At 41.0% G+C, this 7,232-nt stretch overlaps 1 pseudogene; it reads left to right on the top strand.

Annotated features, from left to right (window-relative positions):
* The first annotated feature begins 5,553 nt into the window (after positions 1-5,553).
* On the top strand, positions 5,554-5,937 carry LOC113458431 (annotated as a pseudogene).
* Positions 5,938-7,232: the final 1,295 nt, after the last annotated feature.

The following is a 7,232-nucleotide window of genomic DNA, read 5'->3' on the forward strand; positions in this document are numbered from 1 at the left end:
GAGAGAGAGGGAGAAAGTGAGGGAGGGAGATGCGGACATGGGTTATCCTTGATACAAGAATACCAAATGCCAACTTTATTGTGCTCAGGGGTAGCTTATATAGGGATCCTTAGCCATGCCCAGCTCTCGGATCTTTCAGCTGCCGGCCCACCATCCTGCCATCAAGGTCTCCTGCTCAGAGAAGGTTCAGGCAAAGAAAGTCAAGGGGCTAGGGATCTATATCTCCCAACAGACTACATTAAGAAGAAAGCATTTCAGAGATGGCAGACAGGGCAAGTAAATACCACATTTAGACATCAAAGAAAAAAGCAAGGGCACAAACAAATAAAAGCCAATGAGGAAACCACACTTGTAAGGACTCTGGGACATGATCAATAGATGAAACAAAAAAAAATTCATGGGATACAAACAGTCCCAAGGTAAAATTAAAGGTGAATATTTCGAGATATAGGAATACACAAGAATTTTTAAAAAGAACTCCAATAGCTCAGGAGATAAATGATAGTAAGATTTGCCAAACAGCAGTGAGTAAAATTAAAACGTTTCAGCAGATCAAAGGAAACATTTCATAGAACATTGAGACGTCTTTTAGAATGGGAGAAAATCTTTGCCAACAATATCTCTGATAAGGATTAATATCTACAATCCAAACAGAAGTCAAAATAGTAAACAATAACACACACACCTCAAAAGAAAACAAAAGCAAAACCAAACTGCTAACAAAAACAAACACAACATTTAATCAATTAATAAATGGGCAAAGGAATTGAATAGGCAGTTCTTAAAGGAAGAAACACCAATAGTAAGTGAACATTTGAAAAAAATTCAACCTCTCTGCATCAAAAGTAGGTGCATGGATCAATGAAAATGCAGATTGAAAGGCATTGAACTTCCTCTCCACTGGAGTCAGAATGTCGATCATCAGAACAAATGGCAGCAAAGGCTGGAAAGGATGTTTGGAAAGATGAACTTTCATGTGTTCCTGGTGGTACTACACTATGCAAATGAGTATGGATGTTTCTCAAACTACTAACACAAGACTGATCATATGACCCAGCTACACCTCTCCTGTGTATATGACCCAAAGTGGCACAATCCCCAAAGCTAAGGGATGGAACCAGGCTTGATGTCCATCAACAGATGAGTAGGTAGAAAAAATATGTTATATACACACAATGGGATTTCTCTCACTGTTACAGAACAGTGAAGTCCTGACATTTGCAGCAAAACAGGTGGAATAGGAAATTGGTATGCTGAAATAAACCAGGTTCACAAAGACATATGCTATATGTTTTACCTGATATGTAAATACCAGATTTTAATTTGTGTATGTGTGTATACATGCATGGAAATGTAGGTAATGAAACTTGAAGGGGGCCATATCAACAGGAGAGAAAGGGTCTAGAGAGATGGCTCAGAGATGGTCTTTGCAGACGATCTGAGTTCAGTTCCCAGCACATATATAGCTGTGCACAATCATATATAACTTTAGTTTCTAGGTATCCAGTGTTCTCTTCTGGCCTCTGCAGACACCAGGCACACATGTGGTGCACAGATGTACACCCAGGCAAAGCACCCATACACATAAAACAAAAATAAATAAACCTCAAAGAAAAAAATGATAGGAAGAAGAGGTCTTCTTGGTGGAGGAGAGAGTGATGTAACACACACGGCCTGAAAGCAGAAGGGACATGCCAGCAGGGATGGGGGGCAATAAGAACAAAGAATGCCTGAAAATGCTATCTTAAAGCTCATTGCTCTGTATGCTACTTAAAAATAAATGGACAAAAACATATTCTAAAGAGGAAACAAAGACAAGAAAGTAAGACTGTGGGGGGGGGGAGAATGGATCACAAGGGGTGGAAATGGGGGCACAAGAGTAATGGAGAAAGAGACAAACATCACATTTTCTCTAATATGTAGAAACTGGGTACTTTTATATATATTATATAACATGAAAGCCGGAGGGGTCTATTTTGGAGGAAAAGGAAACAGCAGGTTGGAGAAGGAAGATGAGATAATACAATGGGAGAGGTAAAGAAGAACAATGTATGCTATATACATGCATCTAAACATTGCAATGAAACCTATGCAGTGATATTTCATTTGTGTTTTAATAAACAAAACTTGCCTGAAGATCAGAGAGTAAATCAGTCTCACTGGTCAGCCTTACAGACCAGGCAACGGTAACACACACCTTTAGTCCCAGTAACCACACTAGTTTGCCATAGAAATTGGGTGGTGCATGCCTTTAATCCAGAGGTGCATGCCTTTAATCCCAGCCCTAGAGAGGGTTATTAAACAGGAGGAGACAGCTCACAGACATAGTCTTATTCTGAGATCCCGGGAGGCAGGATCGCTATTTCAGACTGCAGTAGAGGTAAGCCTCAGAGGCTGGTTGCTTTGCTTTTCTGATCTTCAGGTTGAACCACAATTTCTGTCTCTGAGTTTTTATTAATCGTGCTTCAAACCTATTATTTTCTTTGCTTACTAACAGTTAATTAAAATTATAGTGATCAATTATTATACTTTGTTTCTTCAAACAGTTCCAGCAAACTGATGACGATGCCCTGACAAGGATGAGCTAGGTAGAAAGCTAGACCTTTGCTTTTGTAAGAAATAATTGCTGACAAATTTAGAAGAAGTGGTAGGTTAGGAAAAATATCTACCTTGTGGCTTTTGACATAATAAAGTATTCATATAAACATCACTGAGGACACTGAGACCAACATTAAAATGATTACAGAGCACAGAATATGGTATTTCAAAGCATTATCCTGAAAACTCCTTAAAATTACTAAGGGGAAATGGTACATTTGTATTAACAATGTTTTTTTAAACATTATTTGAACCAAGAGATAAAAAATCAGCATGCCCACTATTAGGCTAAGCTGACCTTAGGTATTTGATGTGATATGAATGTAATAAACCACATCATGTACGTAAAATGCTTAACAAAGAGAGGAAATAGCCAGACAAACTAAAATGTAGAAAATCTCCTAAGTGGCTGATGTAGATGCTTGAAAACATGCCAATATCATAAAGATCAAAGATACTAAGACGACATTCCTGAGGTGAAGGAAATGTGCTGAAGGCCTATGACAACCCATAATGCAGGAGTCTGCGCTGGAATATGATTTGGGGTTGAGGGAAGAATTGTCTGGGATATTAGAGGGGGGAAGGGAGGGGTAGGGAGGGAAGAGAGAGAGAGAGAGAAAGAGAGAGAGAGAGAGAGAGAGAGAGAGAGAGAGAGAGAGAGAGAGAACTTACCATGACATAGTACTGGTTCAGATTATCAAAGCAAAAAGATGAAAAAAAAACCAGCATTAAGTTTTATGGATAAAAGCTCACTTCAGCAGAAAGAGAAAATCTATTCCAGAAAACTGATGACAGTTTAAGGAGAAATGGAAAGACCAAACACAATCTCATGTTCAGTGTGGAGGTAGTTAAGGAGCACTCTGGATTCTGACCACAACTGAAATAATAAAAGACGTTTAGACAATTCCTGGAGATTTAGCAGTGTCCTGCTCATAGATGCTGATCTCATGTTTCCTTCCATAGCTATGGATATGCCAATTTTCTTCTTCTGAGCTCCTTGGGCAGGACAAACTTTTGTTTGCAATTACTGTATCTACCGCGGTAGGTACTTTGGTGGTAGTGATGATGTGGATAGTCTCATCAAACACTAGAACATGGTGCTGCAGTAACATATTTGTATTTTCACGCTGAATGAATGAACACATACCTCCCTGTAGGGGCACAGATTGTTCTGTGGACACAGACTCTGATGCTGAGCTTTGCCATTGGTCCCAAGGATAGATCCGTGACTCAAGCCTTTGAGTTTTGTTCATTTGGTTCATCATTCACAGCCTCACATTCATGTTCATCTGGAGGGAAATTCTGAGCCTGAAGGAATGAGAGTTTCTTTTCAAATATGCTTTTTACAAATGTCAATACCCAGTCAAGGGATGGTGAAATGGAGTTTGCTGTGTGGCCCCTGCAAGCTAACACACAAGCAAATTTTAAAAATTAAAAATTAAAGCAATGCAGCTCATCGCTATGATTTTTTTTTATGGTTTTTCGAGACAGGGTTTCTCTGTAGCTTTGGAGCCTGTCCTGGAACTAGCTCTTGTAGACCAGGCTGGCCTCGAACTCCCAGAGATCCGCCTGCCTCTGCCTCCCGAGTGCTGGGATTAAAGGCGTGCGCCACCACCGCTTGGCCACTATGAATTTTTTTGCCAATTAAGAACATGATGGTGGCTAAGAAGGTATAGAGATGGGAGAGAGGGAATTGATTTTATTTACCTGGGTTCCCATCAGTGTAAACTTCAAATTTTTTCTGTAATACATCTATTTCCAGGTGTTAGGAGTTTGGATAAATGTCCCCTTCAGGCTATTATGTCACAGGCTTGGTCTCCCTCCTTTTGGGAGGTGGTGCAGTCTTAAAGTGGAGCCTAATGTGAATTCCTCTTGTTACTGTGGGGCTGCCCTTGAGGGGATATAAAAACCCTTGGTCCTCTATTGACAGAGGTTTCTGTCCTATCTGGTCCTGCAGTCATTCAGTCCCAAAGAAACACACAGAGGTCTACATTAATTACAAACTACTTGGCTTATTAGCTCAGGCTTCTTAATAACTCTTTCTTACATTTTATATTAGCCCATTATTCTTGTCTGTGTTAGCCACGTGGCTTGGTACCTTTTTCAGCAAGGCAGTCACATCTTGCTTCCTCTGTGTCTGGATGATGACTGCAGACTGACTCTTTCCTCTTCCCAGAATTCTCCTGTTCTTATTGCCCTGCCTCTACTTCCTGCCTGGTCACCCTGCCTGTACTTCCTGCCTGGCTACTGGCCAATCAGCATTTTATTAAACAAGTACAAGAAACAAATCTTTACAGGGTAAAACCATTGTCCCACAACAGTCCTCCACTCTTTGTGACAACAGGGTGGTGACTTTGCATATATGTCCCAAAGCAGGGGGCCAAACTGACTACAAAACCTCCAAAACAGTGAGACAAACCTACATTTTTACTTTTTTTTTTTTACATGCTCTTTTTTCTGGTTTATTTTTCTTTTCATCATGTAAAATTTGAATCCAGGAGAGAAGTTTCTCACATCTTCCAAAAAAATGTCTGATATAGAATCTTTGTCTCTGCTTATGCGATATAGAAATGAGATATTAACACAGATATAAGGGGAACTTGAGAAACTTTTAAAGCATTGTTCTCAATCGTTTAATTTATTGAAAGGAGATGCTGCTACTCAGCGGCTGCTGTTCTTTTGTTTACATAGTCTGGCTTTGTCTGTTTTGCTGTATGCTGAGAACATAAATAAAGTTTTCTACATTATTTTCAGTCACAAGTTGCGCTATAGTTTCTTTTCTGCTATAACACGCTGCACATTGTCCTTGTAGAGTCTGTCTCTCACCATGAAAGAACTGCAGACTTTTTGGTTCTTCTCAACATGCGTGATTATTCTAAGTGAGCACACTAAGGAGCTGTGAGCTTAAGCAGAGTGTAGACGAGGCCCATGCAAACGAGGCCTCTACACACCAGCGTGCAAGAGACAGACCGGATCCTGGTGGAGAAGCGCTGCTGGGACATCGCCCTGGGTCCCCTCAAACAGATTCCTATGAACCTCTTCATAATGTACATGGCAGGCAATACCATCTCCATCTTCCCTACTATGATGGTGTGTATGATGGCCTGGCGACCCATCCAAGCACTGATGGCCATTTCAGCCACTTTCAAGATGCTGGAGAGTTCAAGTCAGAAGTTCCTTCAAGGATTGGTCTATCTCATTGGGAACCTGATGGGTTTGGCATTGGCTGTTTACAAGTGCCAGTCCATGGGACTGTTGCCTACACACGCATCAGACTGGCTAGCCTTTATTGAGCCCCCTGAGAGAATGGAGTTCAGTGGTGGAGGATTACTTTTGTGAATACATTTTTACTTTTTAAAATAAAGATTTATATATTTTTATTTTATGTGTCTGACTTTTTTGGTTGCATGCTTGTTTGTGCACCTTGTACCTTCCCAGTGCCATGGAGGCCAGAAGAGGGTGCAGGATTCCCCAGAACTGGGGTTAAAAATGGTTGTGAGCTGCCGTGTGGGTGCTGGGAATGGAGCCCACATCCTCGGCAAGAACAGCCAGTGCTCATAAGCACTGAGCCTTCTCTCCAGCCCCTAAGCCCTTCCTTTTAAAAGATTGATTTCCTCAGGTGTTTTATCACAGTAATGGGATGGTGACCGCCACAATTCCATTGCTGTGATTCTACATGTGGGTGCATATGGAATAAATAAATGTATGTGAACTGTGAGAACAGAAAGAACAGAGGGTTTAGAGCTGGAGAGCCCTGACTTTGAGTCCCAACTGTCTGTGGGACCGAGGGCTGATTATTCTTCTTGTCCGTGCACCAGCTTCTTTCTCGCGGGATGGATATGATACTAGAGCATAGAATGGCAGAAACTGAAACAAAATGCTCAGCTTCTATCAGGCACTCTGTCAACTTTTTGTTTCCCCAATTCTCTACCCTTTGTCTTCCCAGTCATACACAATGGCTGACTCAAGTAGACAGATAATTAGATTAATAATATGTTTTTCTATTCTTCGGAGGATTATGAAGATGTTTGGACATTTGCAGAGCTAAAACATTATGGTAATGGAGTGTATTCTCCATCATTATTATATTATTCTCCTTGGTTATAAACAATGAGACTTACTAATGGAGGGAAGGAAATGAACAAAGTTGGTTGTACCTGGTCCTTTTTTAGGTGTGTGTGTGTGTGTGTGTGTGTGTGTGTGTGTGTGTGTGTGTGTGTGAGTATATTTGAATGTGTGGGAACAGGGTGTAGAAGTTTGAGGTGAATGTCAGGTGTCTTCCTAAGCACCGTCCACCATTTATTTATTGAGACAGTCTCTTATTGAACCCTAAGTCCTGAGTTTGCTGACTTGCTAGACTGACTGACCAGCAAGTTCCATCCTACATGCGTTCTGGCGACCAAACTCAGGTCCTCACAGTTACATGGCAAGCACGTGACCTTACTCACTGTTCACAGACAGATTCAAGAAGTTACTGTTTGAAGCATTGTGAGTTGTTGTCAGACATTCCAAAGTGGTAGAGATGATTGACAGGTGATGTCCCTGTATTTTTCATTCCAGCTGTGCCCTCTACCCTGCCCTTGCATTGCTTCTTGTTGGAAGATGTAACGAGGCAGAATTAAAGGGGCAGAATT

Source organism: Microtus ochrogaster, unplaced genomic scaffold, assembly GCF_000317375.1.
Source record: "Microtus ochrogaster isolate Prairie Vole_2 unplaced genomic scaffold, MicOch1.0 UNK25, whole genome shotgun sequence".
Taxonomy (NCBI): Eukaryota; Metazoa; Chordata; class Mammalia; order Rodentia; family Cricetidae; genus Microtus; species Microtus ochrogaster.